Source organism: Manacus candei, unplaced genomic scaffold (assembly GCF_025592945.1).
Source record: "Manacus candei isolate 608988 ecotype Guabito, Panama unplaced genomic scaffold, ASM2559294v1 h1tg000043l, whole genome shotgun sequence".
NCBI lineage: Eukaryota > Metazoa > Chordata > Aves > Passeriformes > Pipridae > Manacus > Manacus candei.
This window is the reverse complement of record NW_026138091.1, coordinates 9,586,591-9,602,734: the sequence shown is the minus strand read 5'-3', so window position 1 is coordinate 9,602,734 and position 16,144 is coordinate 9,586,591. Positions and strand designations below refer to the sequence as shown.

At 40.0% G+C, this 16,144-nt stretch overlaps 1 long non-coding RNA gene across 1 annotated transcript; it reads right to left on the bottom strand.

Annotated features, from left to right (window-relative positions):
* Positions 1 to 237: 237 nt before the first annotated feature.
* On the bottom strand, positions 238 to 5,449 carry LOC127474707 (uncharacterized). Its single transcript, XR_007905964.1, has 3 exons — positions 5,141 to 5,449; positions 392 to 421; positions 238 to 260 (listed from the first exon to the last, which is right to left on the bottom strand). It is a non-coding gene; the product is annotated as an uncharacterized LOC127474707 (long non-coding RNA).
* Positions 5,450 to 16,144: the final 10,695 nt, after the last annotated feature.

Here is a 16,144-nt window from a genome sequence, read left to right as displayed (position 1 = left end):
GAATGACTGGCTGTGACTTAGCTGCTGCAAAATGATGGTGCATGTTATAAACGCATTTATTTCAAAATTATATAAAAGAGAAAGTTATATATTTCAGTACCTTCATAGTAGATTCATACTTTTAGGTTTGAAAGTGCCAGGTACCATACCTTTTCTGCTGAAGAAATGTAAAATGTGTCATCCTTTAAAATTTCCTCATATGGTAACTAGCATGTACATGGTTGAACATTAGTTTTCTTTTATCCTTTAGACTCCTGGGTCTTGATGTAAGGTAGGTGGGTATCAGGGTGTCCAAAGGAAGAGGAAGAAGAAGCTTTAGCAAATGGAGATACATGTCACCACTGAGGGGTTATGCATGTCACTTGCATTTTAAGTACTTGAAATTACTCACCATCGTCTCCAGATCCTGCTTTGTAACCAGCTGCTGTTTAAGAGACAAATATGATTTTAGTCATCAGTTAAACACCATCATTCATCCTTAATTTCTATTCAATTCAAGGTTAATCATAATTTCTTGATATGTCAAGGAACAAAACAGGGTTGACTTGCTTCTTAGAAGAATTGGGTACCTTAGAGAGTAAAATAGAAAAGTAAATGCCTAGTAATTATTTCATTCAAATTCCATTATCATGAGTCATATCTCTCTCTCTCTCTCTGTATGTATGTGTGTATATGTGTATAAAAGAAGAGAGCAAGGGAAAATGCCTGTTATTACTTTGACTGCCATATATTCATTCAATTTGGCAGCACCTGAAGGACTTCAAGACTCATGAAGTAGAAAGTGTAAAATGTGTTTTTAAATCTTCGTGCTCCATCTGTTTTTAAATTAAAACAGCTATTCCAAATTTTCCATTTGTATTCCTCAAAAAGTTACTTGCTTTTTGGTGAAGATATGTTTCATTATGCTCCTTATTTCTTTAGCTAGTTAAATCTACTACCTTCTGTAGCTCAAATATATTTTAAACTTGCAGCATTTGCAGTGGACCTATGGATGGAGAAGATAATATTTTAGTAAGTATGTTTAGCACTCCATTGTTTATATAAGGATATATTTTTCAAATTTCTATAAATGTTTGCTATGAAGTCAATCACTTCTTCACTGTCAGAGCAATAAATGTATGTCTAAATGGTCTTTTTCAGGCTGATGTTCCCTTGCTCTGCTCACACCATGGGTCCAGCAGGAGCTGTGTGGCCCAAGCCAATAGACTGTCAAGCTCGACCATTAAATCCACCCACATGGCTTTCATTTTGTTCAAAACATTTGAGGAGCAAACAGAGGCCTGACTCCAGAAGACCTTGTAAATACTGATGAGAATATTATCTTGAGTCTATCTGTGTGTTAAGTAATAACTGGAACAAATAGTACAGTACTGTGTTGCCACTTACAGACAGTTTTGAAATACTGTAACCTCTATTTATAGATCCTGAGGGAGAAGAAGTCAATCCTGATTTGTCCCGAAAGATGTCTTTTGCCTTGAAGTCTACTTAGAAATGTTTAAAGTTAATGACAGTTTTTGGAAAACCTCAGCTATCCATAAATTTGCAGAAGAAATCAAGTGTAGGGGCTCTCTGTAATCCTATTTGGCTTTCAGATACCAATGGAGAGCATTGACAGCTTCTCCTCTTCTTAGTCTCTCACTTGTCTCCTTGAGTGGAGCTGCACTGCTGGTTAGACTCATAGGCTTCCCAGAAAGCAGAGAGGAGAGCAAATATGCACAGGAGAGCTTCCCTGGTGAGGGGGACAGAGAACCTACCTTGACTGAAGCTCCCCTTCCCAAGACTTGGTTTTCTATTTTAACTGATCACAGTTTAATGCAGAAGGCAGAAATGGTGCTGGGAGTTAGAAGAGGAATTCAAAGTCTGTTTCTGTCACACTAAGTACTAAACTACATAATTATATGTCCTTTTGGTCCCTTATCTGCTACTGTAAATCACAGGTTTAGAGACAGGTATCAGCTCCTCACATGTCTCTAATGCTTGGCTAAATATCACCTTGCCCCTACGTCAAGCAGTCCTGTATCACCAAGGTACTGAAACATGCATCTGTCTTATGCACGCATTTAAGAGGATAATTTAACATAATTTTTCAAACAAACACTAGAACAAGAAGAGCTCTGTAGTCTTGGGAGGTCAGATAGAAAATTAATTTCAGATGTGCCTGGTTTATTCCTCAGTGGCTTGTTTCCTCGATCTAGGAAGACACTGAACATGTACTTCTGTGCCTTCTCATATGCAGTCTCATCCAGCTTGCTTATGCAGGAACGGTATAATTCCAGAGGTGTAAAACATACATGTAGTGAAATCAGTTGTTTTAATGAAAGACTCTTGGGTAAGCCGTGTTAAAAATGTAAAGTCAATTTGGTGTAAATAGTGTAAGTCAACCTGGGTGTTTCTACCAAAAACTTTCCACATTTAAACTTCTTAGTTTAAACTATTTTTTCTCCAAAATTGTTATCCCACTCCAATGGTGAGGTAAAAGGTGCTAGTTTAAACAACTCAAAGGCCAGAAAGAGGACAGATTCACACTCAGGAGTGGCTACTGCAGTGGGAAAGCACTTGCTGCAGAGAACAGTTCCCTGTTCACGCTGCCCAGCATAGGCCTTTCCCTTGCTGGGGTGCCTTGTTGTATCTCTCTGTAGGTTTCCCGTCATTCCAGCTGGTGATCCTACTCTCATTTGTAATTCCTGCAAGATGCATCCTTTAAAGACCAAGGTGTTTCGTAACTCTTATGTTTACAAACATTTTTTTAAAAATACTAAAATCATTGGATTGCTAAGACAATTAGAATATACGCTATTGTTTTAGATAGGAATATCTCATCTGTGCTAGGATGGCCACACAGTAATCACCTCCTTTGCTCACTGGTGGAGGAAGAGGTGGAAACTCTTAAGTAGAAAAGAAGTTCTTGTAAACAGTTGGCAAGTGCTGCTGGTGAACAAACTGAAGATGGAGGATTTTGCAAAACAATGGAAAAGAAGTCAGGAGTTTCACATTAGAAATAGTCTTCATTTAGCACAAAGACAACTTTGCATCTGACCAAAACACACTCTGCATGTTTGATGCAGAAATAGACATGTTTACATTGTTTAATCAAAGATAGGTTTTGGTACACATTTTTCATGCAATCTGCAGAGTTTGTGGCCGAAAATCTTTGGAATAGGTTGCAACTCTAACAAATGTTTCCATACATTCAAGCAATATTTTTTAAAGCAAAATCATTCCCCGTATTCCTTTGCCACTGGCTTTAATATGTGGCTGTGTTGAAGAGGCTATGCATGTCCCATGTAGAGGAACTGCTAGCGTCTGGCTAAAGTAGATTGGCACAGGTGAGTGTAATCTGGCAAAGAGCAGATCCTTTACTAATGAATCAGCATAAGCAGTTTGGTTTGGACAGAAACAAACTGCAGAATGCCAGCACAGCAGGAGCACTTCCTCGAATACATCAATGGTATTCCTTTCTATATGGTATGGCTGCATTCTTTCCAAGAATTTCTAGGCCTGTATTCTTACTTTTCAAAGCATTTTTAAAAACATACAACCCTTGTTCTGAATGTCCTGCAATGAACAAAAAGGGATGTAAAACTTAGAAGCGTAAAAATATTAAGATCATTAATCACACAAAGCATGAGCATAGATGGTAACAGTGTCCCCTGTACTTAAAATATACATGTTGATGTTTTTTTCTGGGGAAGCAGATATGTTAAACAGTCTTGTTTCCTCTATCTTGGTACTTAAAAACAATATTTTTTTTCATAATGTTTTATTTCCTCTATAACTAAGCACTAAAGTACTACTTATACTATTGACATGTACTAGATTTCAGTTGCATCAGTAACTGGGGCGTAGTTTTGCCTATTTCAGCAGAATGTGATAGAAGAATCAGAAGTAATATCAGAAGTAATACAATAACTGAGTTATCTTACAGCATTTCTGAGGCTATGGATAAATTCTGTGGTCATCATGTGTGAAAGAATAGGAAAACCGAAGGTCAATGTGTTACTACTTATAGTAGAGTGGTTGTCCTTCATGTCCCAAGGCAGGAAAGTGCCAGGGAGTTGAAACCTATGAATCCATCTCCACCTTTGTGAGGGACAGCCACAGCACACACCCAGGGGTGTGGGGACACAGCATGTGCACCAGCCCGACAGCCTCACAGTCTAGCAACAACGGTGGTGTTGGATCAAGGGTTGGACTTGATGATCTCGAAGGTCCCTTCCAACCCAGCTGATTCTGTGATTCTATGATTCTATGATTCTACTTCCAATTTACTCAGCACTTTATGAATGGCCTTGTTTACAGAAATGTTTGAAAATTTTTAATCAGTCTCGCTTCTTTGCATTTAAATTACATCTCTACCTTCATAAAATCTCTGTTTTTTTGAAAGTTCCCTTTAATACGCAGAGCACTTCTGTATATCAATAATTACTTTTTAGTAGCCCAAAACAATTTCAGGACTCAAGCGGTGAACTGAAAAAGTTTGCATTCATTAAATCAGGTGATTCCCTTGTTACATTCCACCAGGATGGTGTTCACATTGGCATATCTATTTTAATTTATATTCATTCTCTGAGAACTTTCAGCAACATCTGATGGACTTTGGGGTCCCTTCATCTGAAGATCCCTGTGGGCACTATTGGCCCAGGAACATCTATCCTCTCCAGTCTGGGGGGTCTCAGAGGAAGGGACATCAGGAGGAAATGCTCTGCGGGGTCTGTCTTACAGATGCTGCTTGACCTCATGTGAAATGACTAGAGGGACCAAAATTACTTGGTACACAAAACCATCACTACTTTGATAATAAACAACTCTGCTCCATTTTTAATGTTGCCCCACCCACACCGCACCTCCCAACTGACAGATAACGCAGTTTATTTGTTCCCCCAGTGCATGAATGAGATGAATGGGGAAAAGAAATGGCTTTGCATGTTAAGGCAGGCTGTGAGACAGAACCTTCTACATACTGTGCATTTTTTTTTGTTGTCATCAATGCCTCCCAGATTCCTAGACATTATTCAGTGGTTAAAATCCTCTTTATCACTTGCATATTAGTATTTACAAAAGTTTCAATCTGACATAAAGCTCACCTTTGTGAAAGCGTGGTTAGGTTGTTTTGTTGTGTTTGGTTTGTAGTTAACCTTACCTGCCAGTGAGGGAAGTGAAAGGTCATCCATGAGCTATTGAATATTTCTTCTGGCTGACAGGGATTTCAAAGAGTAGAGAAATTCAACCAGTTATACAGCCAATATACTTAATCCAGTTGTCATTCTGTCATTGCTGGAGCAGTAAAACAGAACAGCTCAAGTGGTTTTTTTTAATACTTTTTATATCAAAAGTCTAGATGTGGGACATTTATGGTAGACAGATCTTGGAATTTCACTTTACTTGTGGAGCCACTGGAATTGAATCATCTTCAGAGTGTGATAGATCTCAAATTGTCCCTCGTGGTAGTGCTTAAGAGCATCTGTTGAGCATAAAGAGATGCTGACATTAGTAGAAAATTCAGTCTTTGGAAAAGAGATAGTTACCATTCAGGATGAGAGAAGACACCTTGGGGAGAGTAGTTTAGAAGTGAAGGCAGTAGAGGACTCTAATCCTGCACTGGAGTATCCTGCAAAGAAAAGATGATGCAACCAATTTCAAGGGTGATTTTCTTTGTTATTATAAAAAGTGGAGATCAAAGCATTTTTAATTCACCTGGAATTAAAAGATAATTAATTTAATTTTCTATTTTTACCATGAATTTATGAAAAGCCTGCACCCTTCCCAAGCAACATAGTTTCTCTGATTCTGTGTGAAAAATGAAGTTTCTAACCTGACAGAGCATCAGCTAGTGGGAGCATGGAGACTCAGCAGTAATCTCCCACTCTTTTGAGAAAGGGGATTCACTGTCTTTGATTTTGTTTGTCTTGTTTTTTCCACTTTCTCCCTCAACAATTTTTCCACCACTTAATTCTGCTTTGACATCTCTATGCTGACAGAGAAGTTAAGATTGATGACCTGTTATGTTCTTCTGCTCAGAGAAGATGAATCAAAGTAATTGTCTTACTAGTAAATAAAAATAGCCTAATTTTTTTCTCCCCCCCCTTCAAATAACATAGAACAAAGGAGTTCAGGGAGCAAGGAATGATATGGAAGGCAGTTGAATGTAATATGGTGGTGGTGGTTGCTAAAAAAAAAGGGTAGCTCTGGGTATCTTGCCAGTTTGTTCAGACTGAGACTTAGCTCTCAGCTTTGGAGGAACTAGCTGAGTTTTTGAGTTCATAATGTTAACAGCTGTCAATTTGCTTTTGTAACCAGAAGTAATACAATTTTAAATAGCCAAGCTATTTTTACTTTTATAATTGATCCTGGGTATATTTCTTGTCTTCTTCCATTCAGTGTCAGTTAAGGAACATGTAATCATTGGAGACCAAGCTATAGTTATAGATAATAAAACCATTTAGCCTGCCATTTTTTTTTTAATGGAAAATGCCTCAGAAAGGTAGAAAAAAAAACCAGTAAAATAAACCCATTCATAAGTATTGGTATAAAAATTGCTACTGTTTTAGAGTAGCATTTTTTTCATATTTTTGGAAGATTTCTGTTGGAGCAGTCTTATCAAGGATGATTTACTGGAGTCCTTCTGCTGTGCCTTTTGCAACCGGACACGTCTGTCTCATATTGGCCTTTTTAGCCACCAACGTGTTTGCAACAAGCGTGGGTAGGGCAGTGCCTTTCCAAATCTTCGTTTGCGAAGCCCAGCCATGATGATGATGAGACTGCAGCAGCATTTGAGGGATCCCACCACAAATACTGGAAAGAGCAATCTTGGGCTCTGTCTTAGGTATTGTATGCGTTCTTGTATCTCTAGAAGCCATGACAGTGGTCAAAACCCTGAGGAATTTCACTTTGCTTCCTGCTAGCAGGAAATATCCTTGCAGTCTGTAACACATTTTAAATTTTCTTTTTGGCCTTCCTTTCCAAGATGTGAAAGAGTTTCCAGGGATTGGGAGGCAGTGTGTTAGTGTATGCTGCAAGTCCTCCAGAAGGAATCCAGCATCCATTGACCTCAAAGGGGTGGTGAGCAAACAGGGAGGATTCTGGTCTCCTATTCCCACATCTTCATGTAGTTCAGCATGCAGGTGCACATGCTTCGTGTGTACTTGCACTGCTAAATTATGTTTTATTTCCAGGAAAATTGTGTTGTTTTCTTACACCCATTTCACTCACTTGTCCCATCCTGTTCTACCCCGAAGCAAGGCTGAGCTGCAGCTCCTGCCTGCCAGCTGCACCAAGAGGCTTCTGATTCTCCTCTGTCCTTCAGCTTTAGGCATCCTTGGTGCTCCTTAGGTGTATCTTGAACATTTGTGCTTGCCCTTTTCCAAACTACTATGTCCTCTGAAGCCACTTGTTAAAAATAATCTTTGTTTTTACGGAAGCGCATGAAGATAGTGATGTTTTAACCCATAGTTGAAGCAAAAACCTATCTGTATAGATGTGATCCCTTGCTAGCTGAGTGTACTCATGTAAAAGTACACTTGGAAATTTACTAAGATTCTTTAAACATATTTGTGTTTCCAAGCAGAGGTTTTGATGAATTGCTTCACAGTCTGATCATATGCATTTCGAGGACAGTAAAGTGGGGTCTGATCAAATTCCATTTCACATTTCAAATTCTGAATTAGTGCTGACATCTGCTGTTTATTCTTGCTGTATACATGTAACACAAGGTGGGGAATTGTTGCCTGTGTGCTTTTTGCTGACTCAATTTCATGTTTTATTTCTTACAAGGTAACATTGATAGAAATCACAAGGTACGGTAGAACCTCCATAGGTCAATAACTATTCCTATGGGATTTTGAGATGTGAAATAAGGACCTGACAACTAAGATGAAACTAAATTGTTATCCTTTTAAATTACTAACGATGCTTTTAAGCGGGGAAAGAGCTTGAGAAAGGTGGCCTAAGGAATGAAGGTGTCTATGCACAGTGTGGATATTTAGCATAGAATGTCCTTAGTGCTGGGGTCACTTTTCTGTTACCATTTCTGCTAGCACTTTTCTGTTACTCTTTTTACAGGAGCTCCTAAAACGCTGGGGTCCTAATCCACAGCCAGCATAGTTGGCTGCTACTGCAGGGTGAAAGGGTTATGACAACAGTGCAAGAACCCTGTGTCCTCATTCTGCTTGCCTGCTCTGAGTCAGACCCAGCAGCACTAGTCCAAGGAGTTTCAGCTGCCAGCCTGGCCACAAGCATGGGTATCACTCCAAGATATCTGGGCAGGTGTCACCACTCAGTGTCACTGGGACCTGCAAGAAAGAAATAACTAGTGGGTGACACCGGCTGCTTTCATATAGGTTATCGTACGGCTTTCATAGCCATGTAGTCATGCCCAGTTGGGCTGGGCTGGATCAACAGGACTTTATGTGCTTTGTATTGCCAGGGAGCCTTAACTCCTCCTGCTCTTGCCAGTCATCCTCCCTTCTGACATTACCCAAAGCATACGTGTGGAATAAAACAGTTTTAGGTAATGAGATTCTCTCCTTATAAAAGACATCAGGGAGAAGATAAGGATGGGAGGTTCTGTGGAAATCTCAGATTTATCACCTCAATGCAACACATAAAACTTTATGTTTCTGCTCTCAAATGAAAGCAAATCCCTGACTTAAACAAAGTGACCACATGTACTGCTCCAAATACAGCCATGTCATCTGTTAACTGCATTCCCTTTACAAGGCATTGGAATTAAGTACACAAATATTTACAGTTTTAGGATTTGTTCCCTGTGTTAAGTACCATGAGTCAGAGAGATGCGAAATTTTCAGGTTAGTTTTAATACCTGAAAGGCTTTAAAATAACATTTAAACAATTTTTATCTGTGTTGTGGTATTTCAGTCCATTATAGTTTCCCTTTTCCAAACATTTTTTTTTGTGTAAAATGCTTCCTTTCCTTTCCCACAAATCCATGATCCAGGTTTTTCAGAGATTTGCAATTAAACTTCGAGAACTGGCAAAAGAATGTTTCAGCTTTTCTGAAGGATAATGCTAACTAATGATGCCATTGCTGAGGGTCAGGTTTCTGGATTCTCTGGTGTTGGTCCTAGTAACAGTTTTAAACTAAAAGAGAATAGATTTATATTAGATATAAGGAAGGAATTCTTTACTATAAGAGTGATGAGGTGCTGGAACCTGTTGCCCAGAGATGCTGTAAATGTGCCATCCCTGAAAGTGCCCAAGGTAAGGTGGAATGTGGCTTTGAGCAACCCAGTATAGTGGAATATGTACCTGCCTATGGCAGGGGGATTAGACTAGATGATCTTTAAAGGTCCCTTCCAACCCAAGGCATTCTATGATTCTATGATTCTTAAATAACTTCCTGTGACTCTGGCTGAAGTCAGTAGGGTTCCCTCAGGAGAAAGGATTTAAGCAGGGTGCAACATAAAAGAACTTTAGGTCATAAATTCAAGATAAAGCCAAAATATTAATCCCAGGAAAGCCATTCTAAGATGCTTTGCACTATAAGACCAGGATTTTTACTCTCAAAAGAGTGTAGCCATTAACTGTGATAAAAAGTGATAAAAAGACAATAACATGCCTGGCACTGAAAATATTTTTTTTTTTTTTTTTTGTATATGAATGAAATTAACAAGTACAGTCAGTCTCAAAATTTGCATTATTATGCAGAAATAGTAATAGAGAAATTTAGAAAAGTCACTTAGGTCCTATGAGAGGTTCTTTACTACTGTAAATTAGAAATAAATAGGTGAGAGGTGATGCTAATTGTTTTGGACTGGATGAGATCTGGGTCTTTAAATTACAATCCTAGTGAGTACAAACAGTCTCTCAGAAGTCACTGATGTTTTCATTAACCCAAAGTTGGGGCTGGCACAGTGCCTCCTTCCCAGGCACATGATGGGTTCTGGCCCAGGCTCTCTGCAACCCTGAGACCATGGGAGAGTTGGACATACTTTCAGATGCCCATGAGCCCCCTTGAGAGGCTCATATCCACTGTGATGTGGGGAATTTGCTTATGTGACTGAAGGTTTCTCTGGGTGCATATGACCATGGTGCCCTCAGGCTCCTTGCCCAAGTCAGCGGTGGTGTAAGTAAGGGAAAGAAGCAGATCCTTGCCTTGCTCTCAGTCCCTGCTCCACCAGCAACATTTCCTTTGTATAGGAGGTGGTTGCTTCTGTCTGTCAGTACAAGAACGTACTGTTCTCTCCCAAAGGGAGAGTGTCTGTAAGAAAGTTTCTTCACGAATGCATTTCCACTGCATTTTAATTAAGTGCAGCTTCAGTAAGTTGTGTGAGTTGCTTTAGTTTTAATGGCATCATGTAACTCACCTCACAGAACTGAAAAATCTACTGAGAGCATGAGGGCATTGCAAATCATACCTAGATGGCCAAGAGTATTTTGGGTGTCCAGTGTTAGACAGTCTTTGCTGTATTAAAAAAAAAATGACTTTTTTTTCCCCCAAATGCTTTTAGTTAAGCATCCCCTGCCATATCCTTAAAGATTTTTCTCATTTAACACTCAGAAAATTTATATTTTCTTCCAATTAAATTTTTTGAGGTAAAATTAATCTTCGGTTGGATTTGGTTCTCTACAAGGAGCTTGGATGTGACTATGTAATTTTGACATGACTGTGGAGCACAGTGCTCTCTGAATGCTACCTTTGCTGTGACTCTGATCTTCAAAATAAGACAATATTTGTGGTCAGTTAGAGAATTTGGTGAAGACCTGGAGAAGGCGTAAAGTATTACAGGAACAGAGGTAGTCAATGACATTAACCTGCTCTGATGCTTCTGCATTGTTCAAAAGAAACCAGGGATAGGGAATGGTGTGACTATCTGATGCAATCATACTGAAGGGTGAGATGACCACAGTACTAAATGGTGAACCAATAAATAAAATAATTTTCATCACCTCTTAAATATTATTTTGCCTTAAAATCCCAGGAGTTTGACAGGATTTGATTGAAAATGATATTTCTAAAACTGTTGACTTGCAGTACTTTTAACTAGTTTGACCTGCATCGATCATAGAGTCACGGAATATTCTGAGCTGGAAGGAACCCAAAAGGATCATTGAGTCCAACTCTTATGTGAATGGCCCGTACTTGCAACCTTGGTGTTATTAGCACCATGCTCTAACCAACTGAGCTCATTCAACCAAAAGGCTGACCCTCAGAAGGGTCTCCTATAATCATATTGTCAATGCTGAGGAGTGCTCAAGGACTGCTTCCTTGCAGAAATGCTGCAAGATCCCCAATGGAGCAAGGACTATTTTTAGCTCTACTTCTACATACCCCAATATGTCGGCTGCTGAGTGATTTGTCTAGGGTAGATTGCCATTACCCTAATTCAGACAGCTGGTTAGTTCTTCTCTCTATTTCTGTCTCCCATTTTTACTGACAGAGCCTCATATGCAATCTCCTCTTCCTGCCATTTCATAGATTGAGAAGATGATTCTTACTAATACTAACGAGGTGTCGATGTGAGGAGCAATGTGCAGAGGCATTATTGCAGTGAGGAAGGGAACAATCTGTTCTGTGTCTGCTCCTTTAGGGTATCTACAAGAAACATTCATGTTAGACGATAGGAACAAACCCCTCACTTTATAAAGGCAAGGACAGAGAAGTGCTGGAACAGATGGCCTTGAGACATGGTGTCACCTATGGAAGACCATGAAGCCAAGCTAGACAAGATCTATCAGAACTGACATGGACAGTGTTGGTCCCGCTCAGTGAGAGAGAAAGGGTTGAAACTTGTAGCCTTCCTGGCTCCTCCCTGTGTAGATATTACTTTGCCACAAAGAGCTTTCTGTCGGTAGAAAAACTGCCATTACTTCTATGCAAACTTTGATACCTCTGTGTTACTGAGGTTGAGCCTGGCAGTCATAAACTCCCAGCTGGATGCCAACTAACAATTCCTCACCCACCCTGTCCCTTCACGCAGCCAGTGCAGTGCTAAAGCAGCAAGTTGTCAATGGCTGTTGGGTGCACCACATTCACCACTTTTCTCCTTTCTACAGGAAAGAGTCTTTTAACATGTTGTAACAGCATAAAAGCAGGAGGAACTGAAATATAAACAGGAGCAGGAAGAATCATTAGTTAGGAAGTCAGCCTGCACCCTGTGTAATCTTAGTTCAACTACTGCACTATTTTAAACATAATGCTTTGCAAATTCTCTCTTTTGCTCTCATAAACTCTCATTTGTTGTTTCTGCAGTTCCTACTACAACGATTCTCTGGGGTGTCAGTGTATTCTTGCAGTAAGCAAGAGTGAAAGGGATCCTCCATGGATATATTACACCTCTGCTCCATCCCACTATAATAAGAAACATTCTAACAGTGTGAAGAGCTGCTCTCTCCTTTTGTGTTTGCTCAGCTAAGTAGTGGCTTTTAGCACGTATATCAAACTAAGCAAACAAAAGCATACATCAAATGTGGTCTACCTATGATATAGTTTCTTCCTACCTTTTCAGGTTTGAACATTAACTGTGCCCAGCCAGGAAGGAGTAGGAGTATACAGACAGGAAAGACTTCCACTGAATTATTATGCATGTTACTTAGTACCTAGTCATTCCGTTTTTCAAAGGGTCTTTTAAAATACTGCAGCGATGCAAGTGACAGAATACACCCAGAATGGGCGAGGGGCTTCATATGTATCATTTGGCGATGGTGTATAATGGGTATGATATTTGTAACAGCTGTTAGGTGCTCTGAAGCTACACTGCATTTATGGAATTTTCCACTGAGCTCTAAATATTCAGGCCACATACACAGTTAAATTTCCAGCAGTGGCAGTACACATAAAAGCACTCCAACCGTATGCCATAATCGTGCTCTATTTAGAGAGTGCAGCAACTCAGGCATTTTCACAGTAGTCGTCTTAGATACGGTATACATTCTGCTTTACAAATGCCAATTCATTAGTGCATGTAACATGTAGCATGCTGCTCTTTATAACAAAAGAAAGGGAGAGAGCTGTTTTTCATGAGGAATAAACGTACAAAAAAAGACTATTACTTAGGAGAAGAAAAAGAAAAATTGAGAGGAGTGCCAAATTCATTTTAATTTTTTATAAGAAGATCTGTAGAATATCAAAGTCCATTTTAAAGAGATTTCAAATAAGTGACAGTGATTTGAGTATCTATAAATTAATATTAAAAAGACTCAATTGATTGGAAATTTCCACTTCAGGATATTGAATCCTAGCCCAGAAAGAGTATATCACAGACAGGATGTGGTTTTAGAATACAGTGAACAAGCATATGCATTTTGCATCTTTTTTACAGTGATGCTACTCTAGGTACAATTCCAGGTTGCAAGAAAGAAAGCAACATTATTATAATGCTTCATGTTGAAGGTTTTTCTACATTTGACAAGTACTAAGCCAGCAAGTCTGACCAAAACCAGATGCTAAAAATAAAGGGAAAATCATTCTATCACTAGAATGAATTCAAATAAAACACAAAGAAGCTAAAAACACCAGATCTAAAAATCATGCTTTAGCTCATTATTCTGAAGTGGTCAGAAGGGCAGGTTCATCTGTTGTACAACCTGTTTTGAGACAAGCAGTGCAGCTGTGTGAGATCAGGTACTCATGAAAAGTGGGTCAGCACAGTCAAACAGATTGAATGCCCAGTCTTGCTAGACTTATGAATAAAATATTTTGTACTTTTTCTACAACTCTGCTCTATCTTGAACAGCAGATATATTAATCTATTTTAAGATTTATTATGATTGCAAAGTGACTCCATGACCTAAATGTGGACCATGAAGCTATATTTGTAGATCACCTCTTTGTGGCCTTTCTTTTGTAAATTCAGTACATGACAGAGCAAGGTGGTGAAATACAACCCCCTTGTACCTTCTCTGCACTAGAAACCCTGAGAAAAAAAGAGAGATCTTTTGCACTGTCCTTATCCCTAGTCCTGTCCTTTCCCCATAGTAGCTGGGTGATGTGTCCCATCCAGGAGTTTAGAATCACAGAATTTGCTGAGTAGGAAGGGACCCATCAGGATCGTTGAGTCCAACTCCTGACCCTGCACAGGACACCCCAAGAATTACACCATGTGTCTGAGAGTGTCATTCAAATGCATCTTGAACTCAGACAGGCTTCGTGCTGTGATTGGTTCCCCAGGGAGCCTGTTCCAGTGCTCGATCATCCTCTGGGTGAAGAACCTTTTACTGATATCCAACCTAAACCTCTCCTGACTCACCTTCATGCCATTTCCTTGAGTTCTGGTCATAAGAGTGAATAGATCAGCACCTGGCCTTCTGCTTCCCCTCATGAGGATGTTGAAGACTGCAATGAGGTCTCCCTTCAGTCTCCTCCAGGCTGAACAAACCTCAGCTGCTCCTCATAAGATTTCCATCTCAAGACACTTCACCATCCTCATTGCCTCCTTTGGATGCTCTCTAATAGTTTAATGTCTTTTTTACGAAGTAGTACCCAAAACTGCACACAGTACTAAAGGTGAGGCGACACCAGTGCAGAGCAGAGTGGGACAATCACCTCCTTTGACCTGACGCCTCCCAGGATGTGGTTGGCCCTCCTGGTCAACTGCTGACTCTTATCCAACTTTCCATTGACCAGGACTCCCTGGGTCCCTTTCCATGGTACTGCTCTCCAGCCTCTCATTCCGCAGCCTATACACACAACCAGGGTTGCTATGTCCCAGGTGCAGAATATTGTGTGCAACATCAGTATAAAATTAGAGACACAATTCTGCCAAAATTATATATGAACAGTGGAGATGAAGATCCACCCATTAGTAAATTCCGGAGAAAAATAAAAAAAAAAGATTAAAAGTAATGCAATATTTTTTTTTTCAGATGGCAAAAAAGTCCAAGTTCATTTTCTCAAATAGCCTTATTGGGCTGGCATTGCTGTGACTGGCTCAAAAACCAGCAACCTTCCACTGAACATAAAAAGAATATGTAGATTGTTATGTATGAACTAGGAAAACAATCATGGTGGAATAGACGTGTTGTCCATTTTTAAACACAAAGATATGGTCTACAGCTACCTGACAATATTGCTACTGATGGAGTATTATTCACTCTTGGTCAGTTTGGTGTTTTCCATGTTTGAAGATCTCACAGCAGGTTTAACAACAGGTTTCTGATATCAAGACAAGAACAATTTCATCCCTGCTATACGAACAGAGTTAGACCAGCTGTCTGGAAGAAGACATGCCTCATCTAAGGAAACCTCAAGGAAGGTTGTGCAGATTTGACACCTGGGACCAAGGATAGAGCTAGAACATGTCCACAACCCTTGCTTACTGAATATGTTTTCTGGAGAGAAGAAAACTAGTCATAAAATAATATTGATAGCTCTGGCAGGTGTGGCAAAGGAGTTTTACAATGTTAGTGCACTGTTGCCCGTGTTTTCTCTCCTGAGAGTTTACAGCACCTTTGCCACAGGTGTGAGAAGGGGATGCCTGATTCATGTCCCCCAGTCCAGCTCACACCAGGGTGTACAGATATTTGTTTCCTCCAGTCTGCTTGACTTTGGGTCCAGTCGGCCCAATAGAGAAATGGGAGCTAACGTGCTAAACTTGCCTTGCTTTCCTTGGTGGAAACCAGGCTGTGTGAAGTCTGCAAGCTCTGAACTGGGTTGTGCCAGGACATGGGGTTGGCAGAAAGGGCCTGGACTCTCCAAGGCTGCTGGAGGGAAAATGCATCTGCTACCTTGGTTCCTTTCCCCACCTCTGTACATCAGGCTATTGATTGCCACAGTTCAGGTTGCTTCTCATTCTCGTGCACACCTGGTTCATCTTTCCGGCAGGGGAATCAGGAAGGAGAATTATGCACTACATGAAAGGGGGCAGAGACCAACTATCCAGGAGCTCCCAGAAATCCTGTCTTTTCTTCTCTACTCTTGACATCCAGATTTACCAAATTGCCAGCCACAACAGGAGGAGATACTTCTTCTGGGTGATACCTACCTAAATTATTGTTTTAATTAGAGCCAAAGAAGGCCAGGAGAAAGTGAAAGGCAGAGAATCTAGTCCTTTTCCTGCAAGATAACAAAGTCTTATGAAGCAATTACAGTAACTTAATCCTGGTATCAAGACGCAGTGGATTCTTGACATCCTGACAGGATTTTTGATTGTTAAGGGGAATTATCAGTTTTCTTTCACGCTGTGGAGAG